General features: G+C 45.8%; 1 long non-coding RNA gene across 1 annotated transcript in view; it reads left to right on the forward strand.

The window, feature by feature from the left end:
- The window catches only part of LOC117527833, a 50101-nt gene extending 35106 nt beyond the window's left edge, over positions 1-14995 (forward strand). Inside the window, exon 2 of the long non-coding RNA XR_004565614.1 lies at positions 12980-14995. This is a non-coding gene — a long non-coding RNA (uncharacterized LOC117527833). The remainder of the gene's footprint in view (positions 1-12979) is intronic.
- The last annotated feature ends 314 nt before the right edge of the window (positions 14996-15309 follow it).

Genomic DNA, 15309 nt, shown 5'->3' on the forward strand with positions numbered 1-15309 from the left:
ACCGATCATCTGCACTTCACCCTGGATAAAAGCAGGATGACACCTCCACCACGTCGCCGAGATATTGACTTCTTTGAGAGGTAACTTTCTCTGCCTGTGTTGATTGATTCCAAGAGCCATTGTGTTGCAGCTGTCTACTCACCGGCGTGGGTCGCGACTGTTTCGTCCTACTTCCCACCAGATAAGTACTGAGACAGGAGCTGCACGAGTGTGTGTTGAGGTGGAGGTGGAATTCCCACCGTTATTGTTACGGGGTGTATACACACCCACACTTGACTGTCTTTGTTCTCCGCCAGCAGTACCAGATCCTACACGCTGAGACGGTGGCCACCTGGGGACTTCGGGACTTGGCGGCTCCAGTATCCTTCGGGTTCGGTGGCGGTGGAAATCATGTGGTTCCGGTTCATCTCCAGACGGACGTCTCCTATCGTCGAGCCTGCCCACACGACACCTTCATTCATTGACTTGTATCTATTCTATAATCTGCTGTGTGTGGTTGTGACATTCACAGCAGTAAAGTGTTCACATTTAACTTCCTCTATTGTCTGTTCATTTACGCCCCCTGTTGTGGGTCCGTGTCACTACACTTTCCCAACAGGATATCTCGGCCAGCGTCATGGACTCCGAGGGGCGTCACCCAGCTGTTGAACGACCAATGGGAGAGCAGGGAGCGCAGGCGTCTGCAGGAGGCGTAATTGGTGAGCTGCAGCACATCCTCACCGCCTTTACGGCTCGGTTGGATCAGATGACCGAGCAAAACATCCTCCTGAACCGCAGGGTGGAGGCTCTCTCCGCACAGGTGGCGGCGAGTGCTCAGGGCGCTGCAGCAGCTCCTCCTCCTGCCGACCCTGTGCAGGATATGAATGTTCCAGTGGTTGTTCAACAACCCCTCCCACCATCCCCTGAAGCATACATAAGCCCTCCAGAGCCGTACGGAGGTTGTGTGGAGACGTGCGCGGACTTTCTCATGCAGTGTTCGCTCGTCTTTGCACAACGTCCCGTCATGTACGCGTCTGATGCTAGTAAAGTAGCTTATGTAATTAATCTGCTTCGAGGAGAGGCACGCGCTTGGGCTACGGCGCTTTGGGAGCAAAATTCACGGCTCCTTCATACGTATACTGGGTTTGTGAGGGAGTTCAGAACAGTGTTTGATCACCCTAACAGGGGAGAGACCGCTTCAACAGTGCTGCTGTCAATGCGACAGGGGCGCCGGCGCGCAGCCGAATATGCAGTCGACTTCCGCGTCGCGGCTGCGAGGTCCGGCTGGAATAACGTTGCACTCCGCGCCGCCTTCGTAAACGGACTGTCGTCGGTCCTGAAGGAGCACCTGGTAGCTAAGGAAGAACCGCGGGATTTAGATGGGCTTATCGATCTCGTTATACGGTTAGACAATCGATTGGAGGAACGCCGTCGGGAGCGAGGCGAAGGACGTGGCCGGGCACGCACCGTCCCTCTCCCTTCCGGGTTCAAAAAGGTTCCGCCCTCCCCACGCTCCACAGCCGCAGCGCTCTGTGGGGCAACAGCTCCCCCTGCTGACGTTGCTAGGGAAACGCACAGGGCCAAAATGAGAACAGCTGACAGAATGAGGAGGCTGGTCCACGGGGAGTGTTTTCTCTGCAGCTCAAAAGAGCACATGCAGAAAAACTGCCCCAAACGGCCAAAACGACAACACCCGCCCTTAGAGACTGGGCTAAGGGGGGGTCATAACATTCACGTGGGACACACACATATCGCCACACGACTCCCAGTCACAATCCTGAGCGGGGATTTAACCCTTCAAGCCCCAGCACTGGTGGACACGGGGTCCGAAGGGAATCTGCTAGACAGCAGATGGGCAAGGGAGGTAGGGCTCCCTCTGGTGGCGCTTCCTTCGCCATTGCAGGTGCGGGCACTAGATGGCACCCTTCTCCCTTTAATCATGCACAAGACACCACCTGTGACTCTGGTGGTGTCTGGGAATCATCGGGAGGAGATCGAGTTTTTTGTGACTCCTTCTACCTCCCGCGTGATTGTGGGCTTCCCGTGGATGCTAAAACACAATCCCCGGATTGATTGGCCATCCGGGGTGGTGGTACAGTGAAGCGAGACCTGCCATTGGGTGTGTTTAGGATCCTCGGTCCCCCCCGGTTCCCAGGCTAAGGAGCAGGTCAAAGTCCCTCCCAATCTGTCGGCGGTGCCGGTTGAGTACCACGATCTTGCTGACGTTTTCAGCAAGGATCGGGCACTCACCCTTCCCCCGCACCGTCCGTACGATTGCGCCATCGATTTGATTCCAGGCGTGGAGTTCCCGTCCAGCAGGCTGTACAACCTCTCACGACCTGAGCGCGAATCGATGGAGACCTACATCCGGGACTCCTTAGCTGCCGGGCTGATCCGGAACTCCACCTCCCCGATGGGAGCAGGTTTCTTTTTTGTGGGCAAGAAAGATGGCGGTCTTCGTCCATGCATTGATTATCGGGGGCTGAACGAGATCACGGTTCGCAACCGATACCCGTTGCCTTTGTTGGATTCGGTGTTCACCCCCCTGCATGGAGCCAAAATATTCACAAAGGTGGATCTTAGGAACGCATATCACCTAGTTCGGGTCCGGAAGGGAGACGAGTGGAAGACGGCATTCAACACCCCGTTAGGTCATTTTGAGTACCTGGTCATGCCGTTCGGCCTCACTAACGCCCCCGCGACGTTCCAAGCTTTGGTAAATGACGTCTTGCGGGACTTCCTGCACCGATTCGTCTTCGTGTATCTGGACGATATACTCATTTTTTCTCCAGACCCTGAGACTCATGTACGGCATGTACGTCAGGTCCTGCAGTGGTTGTTGGAGAACCGGCTGTTTGTGAAGGGCGAGAAGTGTGAGTTTCACCGCACCTCTTTGTCCTTCCTGGGGTTTATCATCTTCTACAACTCCGTTGCCCCGGATCCGGCCAAGGTCGCAGCGGTGAGAGACTGGCCCCAACCTACGAGCCGTAGGAAGCTGCAACAGTTCCTCGGCTTCGCAAATTTTTACAGGAGGTTCATTAAGGGGTATAGTCAGGTAGTTAGCCCCCTGACAGCCCTGACCTCAGAAAAAGTTCCCTTCACCTGGTCGGATTGGTGCGATGCCGCTTTCAGGGAGTTGAAACAGCGCTTCTCGACTGCACCCGTCTTGGTGCAGCCCGATCCCAGTCGCCATTTTGTGGTTGAAGTGGACGCCTCTGACTCAGGGATAGGAGCCGTGCTATCCCAGAGCGGAGAGACCGATAAGGTTCTTCACCCGTGTGCCTATTTCTCCCGCAGGTTGACCCCAGCAGAGCGGAACTATGACGTGGGCAATCGAGAGCTCCTTGCGGTGAAAGAGGCTCTTTAGGAGTGGAGACACCTGCTGGAGGGGGCGTCAGTGCCTTTCACGGTTTTTACTGACCACCGGAACCTGGAGTATATCAGGACCGTCAAGTGACTGAACCCCAGGCAAGCCCGCTGGTCACTGTTCTTCGGCCGTTTTGACTTCCGGATCACCTACCGCCCCGGGACCAAAAACCAGAGGTCGGATGCCCTGTCCCGGGTGCATGAACATGAAGTCAAGGCCGAGCTGTCGGATCCACCGGAACCCATCGTACCGGAGTCCACTATCGTGGCTACCCTTACCTGGGACGTGGAGAAGACCGTCCGGGAGGCCCTGGCACGGAGCCCGGATCCCGGAACAGGGCCGAAAAATAGACTATACGTCCCACCAGAAGCCAGGGCTGCCGTCCTGGACTTCTGTCACGGGTCCAAGCTCTCCTGCCACCCAGGGGTGCGTAGGACCGTGGCAGTGGTCCGGCAGCGCTTCTGGTGGGCGTCTCTGGAGGCTGACGTCCGGGCTTATATCCAGGCCTGCACCACCTGCGCCAGGGGCAAGGCGGACCACCAGAAGGCACAGGGACTCCTTCAGCCGCTTCCTGTGCCTCATCGCCCCTGGTCCCACATCGGTCTGGATTTCGTCACGGGCCTCCCGCCGTCCCGGGGGCACACCACCATCCTCACGATAGTGGACCGGTTCTCCAAGGCGGCCCACTTCGTGGCCCTCCCGAAGCTCCCATCGGCCCAGGAGACAGCGGATCTCCTGGTCCACCATGTTGTCCGTCTGCATGGGATACCAACAGACATCGTCTCGGATCGCGGTCCCCAGTTTTCCTCGCAGGTGTGGAGAAGTTTCTGCCGGGAACTGGGGGCCACCGTGAGCCTCTCATCTGGGTATCACCCTCAGACTAATGGACAGGCTGAACAGGCCAATCAAGAGCTGGAGCAGGCCCTCCGATGTACTACATCCGCACACCCGATGGCTTGGAGTGAACACCTGGCCTGGATCGAGTACGTGCATAACAGCCAAGTGTCCTCTGCCACCGGCCTCTCCCCGTTCGAGGTATGTCTGGGGTACCAGCCCCCTTTGTTCCCTGTGGTGGAAGGAGAGGTCGGTGTGCCCTCGGTCCAGGCCCACCTGCGGAGATGCCGTCGGGTGTGGCGCACTGCCCGTTCGGCCTTGTTGAGGGCCCGGACGAGGGCAAAGACCCATGCAGACAGTCGACGGTCCCCGGCTCCCGCATATCAGCCCGGGCAGGAGGTATGGCTATCCACACGGGACATACCTCTCCAGGTGGCTTCCCCAAAATTAAAGGACCGCTACATAGGGCCATTCCGGATCCTCAAGGTCCTCAGTCCCACCGCAGTGAGGCTCCAACTCCCGGCCTCACTGCGGATCCATCCAGTCTTTCATGTGTCCCGGTTGAAACCGCATCACACCTCACCCCTCTGTACTCCCGGTCCGGCGCCGCCTCCTGCCCGTATCATCGACGGGGAGCCAGCTTGGACAGTACGCCGGCTCTTGGATGTCCGTCGAATGGGCCGGGGCTTCCAATATTTGGTGGACTGGGAGGGGTATGGACCCGAAGAACGCTCCTGGGTGAAGAGGAGCTTCATCCTGGACCCGGCCCTCCTGGTCGATTGTTACCAACGCCACCCGGACAAGCCTGGTCGGGCGCCAGGAGGCGCCCGTTGAGGCGGGGGTCCTGTTGTGTGGGCCGCCAGAAGAGGAGGTACTGCTGGTCCACCGGCAGAGGGCGCCCTGCCTGAAGTGCGGGCTTCAGGCACGAGGGGGCGCTGCCGCCTTACAGGAACAGCCGAGGTGACAGCTGTAACTCATCAACTATGACAGCTGTCACCGATCATCTGCACTTCACCCTGGATAAAAGCAGGATGACACCTCCACCACGTCGCCGAGATATCGACATCTTTGAGAGGTAACTTTCTCTGCCTGTGTTGATTGATTCCAAGAGCTATTGTGTTGCAGCTGTCTACTCAGAGGACCGGCGTGGGTCGCGACTGTTTCGTCCTACTTCCCACCAGATAAGTACTGAGACAGGAGCTGCACGAGTGTGTGTTGAGGTGGAGGTGGAATTCCCACCGTTATTGTTACGGGGTGTATACACACCCACACTTGACTGTCTTTGTTCTCCGCCAGCAGTACCAGATCCTACACGCTGAGACGGTGGCCACCTGGGGATTTCGGGACTTGGTGGCTCCAGTATCCTTCGGGTTCGGTGGCGGTGGAAATCGTGTGGATCCGGTTCATCTCCAGACGGACGTCTCCTATCGTCGAGCCTGCCCACACGACACCTTCATTCATTGACTTGTATCTATTCTATAATCTGCTGTGTGTGGTTGTGACATTCACAACAGTAAAGTGTTCACATTTAACTTCCTCTGTTGTCCGTTCATTTACGCCCCCTGTTGTGGGTCCGTGTCACTACACTTTCCCAACAGTTCTATCACGTTTTAGAGATTTGCTTTCAGTTTGAGTTTGAGGAAGATAATTTTGGAAAATGCACACACACGCAAGTGACCTGGAATTATATAATCTTGCATTTGAAATGAATAAATTACCTAATCATTGGAAAAATGAGCAACCGGAGGTAGGGTGGATTAAACTGGAAAAGGAAATTGCGGCCCCATTTAATATTATTCAATTGCTTTCCCAAAAATTTACAAATTCAATACAACATAATTCAATCATACAACACTCACAGTGGGCATGGGCAAAGACACATAAAATATTACGAATCTCTCCATACAAACAGACCTATTCTTCGATATGGAATAATCCATTAGTGCGTATTGGAAAATCTCCCTTTCTGTGGCGGAAATGGCTCGAACAAGGGGTGCACAAAATAGAACATCTATATAGAGAGGATAACTTTATGTCCTTTAACATGATAAGAGAAACATTTAATTTGGTTGATAAAGGGGACTTCTGGAAATATTTACAGATTAGGAGTAGCGTGGGCTCAGTGTTTGGTTTAAATCAGATACAGAAAGAGAGTACATTACAGGATTGGTTGAATAGGCCAGGTACTCAACAAATGGAGTCAATGTTTTATAAGAAACTTTTGGGTAATCGAGGAGCACTTTGTAATGGCTTAAGATTGACCTGGCAAAGGGATTTACTAATTGAAATTAGTGAAGAAAGGTGGAGTAATATAATTTCAAATATAGGCTGGGCAACTAGAGATGCCAGAAGCAAGTTTATCCATTACAAAGTGATACATCAATACTATTTTACACCGTCAAAGCTGTTCAAAATGGGACTACTTCAAAGTAATGTTTGCTGGAAATGTGGCATAGATATAGGAACATACCTGCACTGTCTCTGGGAATGTCCATTGGTCTTTCCATTTTGGATGGAGGTCATTAAAAATCTGGAAAAATGGACTAGGATAACTATCCCAGCAGTGCCACAATTGTGCCTGTTGGGGGATAAGTCCTTCTTGTCCCCTTCATCTACGAAAGAATTATTCGGATTTTTGATGGCTGCATTTATAGTGGCCACCAGATCAATTCTACGGATTTGGAAGAGCCCTCATCGGCCTAAACTTGAGGACTGGATTACACTGATGTCAGAGACTGCGGCTTCTGAGGCGTTCATCTCCAAAGTACATAAAGTCCAGGATAAAACCAGCAACATCTGGTTATATTTCATGTTATTTCTTAAAGAACAAGACTCTGCCATCATCAAAATACCATGATTGTGCCATTGATTACTTTACACATGACATTTCAATTATTTCTTTTTTTTCTTTTTTTTTTCTTTTTTTTACTTTTTATTTGCTTTGCCTTCTTGGGTTGTTATAAGCGGTTGCTTGTGTGAAAAAGGAAAATTAATAAAAACTTGAATGACAAAAAACAGTGACCGTCATTTTAAAGCATGTTCCTGTGTTGCTGAGTAGCTTTCATTCCTTATGCCAGAAAACAACATAATACTTTTCCAATACTCCATAATACTTTTACTTGGCGCTATTTAAAAAACAAAACACTTCTGGTCTGGTGCTGTTCAAACCATGAAAAAACGTGTCCAAAGGCACCAACAACTAAACCAGTTATTGCTCTCAAAAACACTCATTATTAACAGACCAAAGTCAGTGACGGAAAAACAAAAACAAAGTGCAATTAATCGAAATTAAAAAAATTTACACAGCCATAGTTTTTAGAAATTCTTAAAATCTTTTGTGAATATGAATTTTTGTTCATGTGGACAAACTGTTTTGGTTTTTGAAATGGATTTACTGAAGTCTTCACTTAACAAAAGTAGTGTAACATATAAAAAATATTGGTGGTTGGCCAAACCGTCAAGTGTGCTTATTTTTGTAACAGAAGGCTCCCTGTTCAAGCCCACCCCAAGTCTATTCTCCGTGGAATATGGATTTACATAAGGAAGGGGATCCAGTGTAAACGTTGCACAAATCAATATGGAGATCAACCTCAGATCTGCTGTGGCAACCCCGGGTGACAACAAGGGAGAAACTGACGAAACTTAGTTACTGCATAATACATTTTAAAAATTTGTGGCATGCAGTGCAGCAGCGCCACCTGCTGGGAACTACAAGGCCTCTGGAACGTTTCAAGACAATATATTTGTAATATACGTCAGCATCTCACCATGTCAGTTAGGTCCTTCAGACTTTATTTTGAGTAAATGCTTCAGGGGAGCATTAGCATGGCTAAACCTTTCAGCTTCTAGGGGGGGCTCCGCTCCCCCAGACCCACCGCCTTTTTAAGCATTTTCCTTATTTTGCCTTTCAGCTTCTGGAGGGGCTCTGCCCCCCATACTCCCCACCTTTTTAGGCATTTTTTTTTTGCTTTTCAGGTGACCCCCCCTAATTACAGCCCTCTTAACCTCCTGCCACTTTAAGTATTTTTTAAATGTAGATGTAAATTAATATTCAAAGTTTTCAGCTAGTTGACAGTAGGGCTGTACAATATGGCCAAATTATCGTATCTCAATATTGTCATAAAAATTTTCATGTAAATGTCACTTATATACATGTTGTCCATATTCTTGAGCCGCTTAGGTGGGTAGGGAGAGTTCCCATGGGATAAAAAAACCTTTTCAACCTACCATCCCTGGTTCTTAAGACCATGTACCTAAGTGGCTCTACTCTTTTTTTTTAAAGATATTTAGGTGTACCTTAGTAAACACTAGTAGAGTTCCACCTTAGATTTGGAATGTATAATAGAAGATATACCTTACTGAATTTTCATATAAATATGATATACGATATGACTATGATTTGACACAAAGTGCAGCAGCAGTGAAAATTAAACATTCTTAAACAAAACAGTAATAATATCACACTCATTTTGCACTCATCATAAGGTTAGGATACTGTTCCCTCCAAAAGTATTGGAACACTTGGAATTTCACACTTTTTAATTTGTTTATGCCATTTTAAATACAAGAAATACAAAAAATTAAGAATACAAATTCCTAAAATTATCTTCCTCAAACTCAAACTGAAAGCAGATCTCTAAAAACTAATAAAACATGTAAATAATAATCAGTTTTATTGCCAGTTTTCTTCAGACCAGTCAGGGGATGGAAACATGAACATTTCCAAGTCACTGAATATGTCTTGGACTTTATTTACATCAATTATGAAGAAATTCAAAAGTTTCTTTCACAAAAACATCAAATCGAGGCTTTCATCTCCAATGTACTTTCTGTCAAATTGTAGCTGAACTTTCAGGTCTTCTTTTTAAGAAAATCCTCCTCTGCATCACTTCATCAGGAAGCTGGATTTAATACACTCAACAAAAATATAAACGCAACACTTTTGGTTTTGCTCCCATTTTGTATGAGATGAACTCAAAGATCTAAAACTTTTTCCACATACACAATATCACCATTTCCCTCAAATATTGTTCACAAACCAGTCTAAATCTGTGATAGTGAGCACTTCTCCTTTGCTGAGATAATCCATCCCACCTCACAGGTGTGCCTTAGACTGCCCACAATAAAAGGCCACTCTGAAAGGTGCAGTTTTGTTTTATTGGGGGGGATACCAGTCAGTATCTGGTGTGACCACCATTTGCCTCATGCAGTGCAACACATCTCCCTCGCATAGAGTTGATCAGGTTGTTAATTGTGGCCTGTGGAATGTTGGTCCACTCCTCTTCAATGGCTGTGCGAAGTTGCTGGATATTGGCAGGAACTGGTACACGCTGTCGTATATGCAGGTCCAGAGCATCCCAAACATGCTCAATGGGTGACATGTCCGGTGAGTATGCCAGCCATGCAAGAACTGGGACGTTTTCAGCTTCCAAGAATTGTGTACAGATCCTTGCAACATGGGGCCGTGCATTATCCTGCTGCAACCTGAGGTGATGTTCTTGGATGTATGGCACAACAATGGGCCTCAGGATCTCGTCACAGTATCTCTGTGCATTCAAAATGCCATCAATAAAATGCACCTGTGTTCTTCATCCATAACAGACGCCTGCCCATACCACAACCCCACCACCACCATGGGCCACTCGATCCACAACATTGACATCAGAAAACCGCTCACCCACACGACGCCACACACGCTGTCTGCCATCTGCCCTGAACAGTGTGAACTGGGATTCATCCGTGAAGAGAACACCTCTCCAACGTGCCAAACGCCAGCGAATGTGAGCATTTGCCCACTCAAGTCGGTTACGACGACGAACTGGAGTCAGGTCGAGACCCAGATGGGGACGACGAGCATGCAGATGAGCTTCCCTGAGACGGTTTCTGACAGTTTGTGCAGAAATTCTTTGGTTATGCAAACCGATTGTTTCAGCAGCTGTCCGAGTGGCTGGTCTCAGACGATCTTGGAGGTGAACATGCTGGATGTGGAGGTCCTGGGCTGGTGTGGTTACACGTGGTCTGCGGTTGTGATGCTGGTTGGATGTACTGCCAAATTCTCTGAAACGCCTTTGGAGACGGCTTATGGTAGAGACATGAACATTCAATACACGAGCAACAGCTCTGGTTGACATTCCTGCTGTCAACATGCCAATTGCACGCTCCCTCAAATCTTGCAACATCTGTGGCATTGTGCTGTGTGATAAAACTGCACCTTTCAGAGTGGCCTTTTATTGTGGACAGTCTAAGGCACACCTGTGCACTAATCATGGTGTCTAATCAGCATCTTGATATGGCACACCTGTGAGGTGGGATGGATTATCTCAGCAAAGGAGAAGTGCTCACTATCACAGATTTAGTCTGGTTTGTGAACAATATTTGAGGGAAATGGTGATATTGTGTAGGTGGAAAAAGGTTTAGATCTTTGAGTTCATCTCATACAAAATGGAAGCAAAACCAAAAGTGTTGCATTTATATTTTTGTTGAGTGTATTTTTAATTAATTTATATCAAATTGTAGAGATTTGCTTTCAGTTTGAGTTAAGGAAGTTAATTTTGAAAAAAAAAAATGTATTTGAAATGGAACAAACAAATTCAAATGTGTGAAATACCAAGCATCTTACATCTCATAGATAGTGCAGCAGAGAAGAGAATATTTAGAGTGGAATCCTGCAAATGGTGATACAAGCATCACATTTGGCACAAATAATCCACAAACATGAACTTTTTTGAAAAAAAAAAAACTGATTGGCCACTTGAATTTTTCAATAGGCAGCCAGGTAGGGGTCAATTGAAGAATTACACAGGGGTCAAAATTAAAAGATGCTCCAGTCACATAGAAAACTACACCACATTATTTGCCTGATCATAAAAATTCCAAAAAGGTATAGTTTTGGCAATTTGTGATTGAATGTTATGGAGTTATGAGGTAAAAGCAGCAAGAATGGTGACAAAGGTCAGTTTCAGTTTGTGCAGGGGTCAGAAGTTAAAGTTGCTCCATTAATTTTGCTCCAGCTGTATTTGTGCTGAATTTGATGCTTGTATCAGCATTTGAAGGATTGTTTGAAGGAAGTTATCTGCTGCACTAATAAGCCAACAGAGCATGAACCAGCTGCTGTCTGTTAGCTTAACCCTCTGGGGCCGACGCCATCGTATACAACGGCTAAGACCAAGCTTTACTAAATTATAAATAACTTTTGAATGATATGAGATAGAAAGTTACTTTTTTTTGCTGAAAGGTTAACTCCGTGGACTTTCGAGCCAGTCATCAGCCATCTTTGTCCTCCTCATAGAAGCTGTGTGATGACGTGCGCAATGTGAGTGTCCAATCGGAATTGGTTCACCGTCACATGGTTTTCCAAAATCCAATCGTAGGGCAGATTTACCTCACGTGAAAAGCCAAAGATCGTTTTCAGGAGTGATGTGTTACTAGTTGGCTCATTTGAATAGCTCCCTGGGTGCTCCAATGAGTACATACTATTAGTACATACTCAGTGCGCCCTGCGCCATTACGCACAGCGATCAGTGAAAGCAGGAGCAGACGGAGAGCCTCTGATGACAATCTCACATGCTCAAACAAAGAGTGTGTAACTATCAGGATTGCTCCACTAATTTGCATGTGAATGTTACTGGATAACTCTGTTGCTTTCTCTGCGAAAAGCACTGTTTACCATATCAATGGACAACAAAACGCATAGACCATTTTGTATATATTGTTCAAAATGTGCATTTGTTTATTGTTTGAACCTTTTTGTTGTAGAGTCAAGACTTCAAATTACCTTTATAAAGTGTCAAAACAGTTGTTTATTATAGTTTGCTGTGTGTTTTGAATAAATGTGTGTGGGAAATAATTTTTTGCTTTATTTTTTCTTTGCCTATTTTTACACTTATAAAACACAACAAAAACATATATTCTGAAAGCACAGGTTGTCCTGAAAAAAGAGACATAAAACTTGATTGTGGGATGCAGGGAGAGCTATTAACAGCAATAATAAAACATTTATGCCAGGCAAGTGAACTGTCCAAAAAATGCCCTCGGACCCCAGAGGGTTAAACGTGTGTATATAAGACAACCCGAATTAAAGGAGAAATGCTGCTTTAACAACCTGGACCTCATTTCTGGCATAAAATACGGTTGTTTACTCACCAATATAAGCTTGGTGTGAGTCCATCGTTCAAACGACGTGTTCAGTTCAAATCTGAAGCAAACATTTTTCTTCTTCTAAGGTGGATTAGAACTTTTTGTGGTACACAGCACAAACTACTGGACAGGAGGAACCTAGCAGTCAATGTGATTCACTGATTTCAAAATACAGCTCTTTTAACCAGATGTGTGGTGCTGTGACATGTCAATCATCTGTGCCCCATCAGATTTCAGGGTAGTTCAGTGAAACCCCGGCCTCAACTCTAGATGCTCCCATGCCAGGAAGTGTTCAACATTTTAACATTTCCTGTTTCACTGTGACTGAGAATTCGGTACTTCCTGTTTGAGTGTGAGCTTGCCACTGAGTTCCCGGGAGATTCCATGGGATCTCATCTGTCAATCCAGGAAGTATTTGACATATTATCCGGTTTGTGGCTTCGTGTACCACTAAGCGAGCTTCGTGCCGCTGTGCAGTGCTTTGCTCGTATAACTACTTCTTAGACGAATAAAATATATTTGTGATGAAAACTGATGTTAAAAAAACTTTCACCACACAAGTCATATTATTTTACAGTTATTTCCTGTAATTGTTAATTTCTTTTTTACAACAAACATATTGTTATAAAATGTAATCATCCTGTCTCCTTTTCTACTTTTCAGAATCTTTGGATCTGAAGAAAGTCTGCAACTATCTTCAAGCAACATTCCGTCATCTTAACTGCTCAGTAAAAATGTATTCACACCTGCAAGTGTGGGCAGTGGATGAGTCCAAGACTCTCCTGAGCCATGCGCTTAAGTTCAGTTTTACTGAAAGTATTGGTGGCAAGTATCTTATTTTTCTAAATGAACATAGAAATACAGCGAGAGTGACCATGTTCCACCTGTAAAAAAGACAAAACCTAAAAATAACAATAAAACTGTTCGTATGTTAGGGTGCAGCAGCTAATGAAGCTGCTGTCGGTACCATGAAGTGTTGACTAACTGAGGAATAATCTTGACACTATCATAAAGTCAAATCTGATCAGCGAAACTCCGAATTAACATTGATAATAATTTAAAAAAGTAGAAGTACAAGTTGAAAACATGGCATTAACAGTGAAAATATTTGTGAAACTCCGAGAGGCAAGTAATTTATTCAAACCCTTATCTGAAGCTGCTGCTGGTGGATGCTGGCTCATTGACTTGTAGAATATTAGTGGATGAGTCGGGTGCCACCTCGTTGTATGACTCATTTTAGTATTTAGTTTATTGTTTATTGAAAAGGATCCCATTAGCTGACGCCAAAACGTCAGCGAGTCTTCCTGGGGTCCAGACAATAAAATACATAGTAAAACCCTACAATATCAGTTCCTAAAATACATCGTTTTAAATAAAATTTACAAATAACAAATAAAGAAAACATCATACAAATCAAATACAATTTGATGTGTTAATCTCTATCAATCAAATACACAAGCCCTATATATGATATTAAGATGATGACATATGTTCTTAATTTAAAACCAGCCTTACTTTTAATATCAGGAATCTCACCTGGAAGTGTTCCAATATGCAAATGATCTATAAAATACTGTGCTCTTCACAGAGTCAGACTTAGGTAAGGGTAACGTGATCCGACCACGTGATTCGCCCCTCGAGTGTTATATACATGAAAGTTTGAACAGTAAGTTATTTTATGATAAAGAAATTTAGGAGTCTGAGTGTTAATAATTCTATGAAAATATATAAGTACACTACAGATAGGCTGTCCTCAACCATCAGCCAGGAGAGACGTTCATGTATTATTTAGTATTTAGTGACTTCAGTAACTGGCTTTATGTTGTTTTGTACCAAACAGCGCACTGACAAAACATTACTTGGTGGTGGTTTGACAGAGAATAAGGTTTGTCACATGGTAACTGAGGGGAAAACAGGAAATTGAATGTTTGGACATTTCAAATTATGTTTTCTGATGATGACATGATGAAGAGGAAAAATATGATGATTTCTAAAATGCAATGTGATCCAAGCTTTCTGATTGACAGAGTTTTATGTTGCATGAAGATTATGTGTAAGATTCCTCTGTAGTCAGTTTCCACACAGTGATGGGATGTGGGACAGCACAGTGGATTAGTGGTTAGCACTGCTGCTTCACAGTAAGAACGTCATGGGATCGATTCCCACCTGTGGCCTTTTCTGTGTGGAGTTTGCACATCCTCCCCATATTTGTGTGGGTTCCCTCCAGGTGCTCCGGCTTCTTCCCACATCCAAAGACAGTTAGGTGGACTTTAGAACGTACGGTAAAAAATGCCTTTGGACCCCAGAGGGTTAATAGCAGAGTATTCGTGCGGGTGTGAATGTGTTTGTTTGTCTATATGTGGCCCTGCAGACTGGTGTCCTTCCAGGGTGAACCCCCCACCACGGTGACCCGTAAGTGGTTGAAGATGAGTGAGTGATGTGAGAGTTTGAATAACTATGACGTCTGAATGTTCTTTTTCTTTCCTAGTGGTCCTTTTATGTCTTTGTTTTACTTCAGTGCAACATTTGTGATTATTTTTCAAAATGAATAAATGTTTGTGAATTTTTTTCAAACACTGTTGTTTTCTTCTTGTTGGGGAAATAGGCCACCTTTGTGTTCCGGTGTAAACAAAGAGAATCTTTCTCTGACAGTAAAATAAAATAAATTTCATGATCACAAGCTAGTGATGAAAAAAATTTGTGTTTTCATACGTTTTGAAACCCTTGAAGTACGTTATGTGTTTTCTAGAGTCCATATCAAGGAAGAAATCATGTGCCAGTGTTAAACACGGCCTCATTACATCACCAACTGCGCCAAAACATACAGTAGTGTTCAGAATAATAGTAGTGTGGCATTCAGTCAGTGAGTTTGTCAATTTTGTGGAACAAACAGGTGTGAATCAGGTGTCCCCTATTTAAGGATGAAGCCAGCACCTGTTGAACATGCTTTTCTCTTTGAAAGCCTGAGGAAAATGGGACGTTCAAGACATTGT

Source organism: Thalassophryne amazonica, chromosome 16 (genome assembly GCF_902500255.1).
Source record: "Thalassophryne amazonica chromosome 16, fThaAma1.1, whole genome shotgun sequence".
NCBI classification, from domain to species: domain Eukaryota; kingdom Metazoa; phylum Chordata; class Actinopteri; order Batrachoidiformes; family Batrachoididae; genus Thalassophryne; species Thalassophryne amazonica.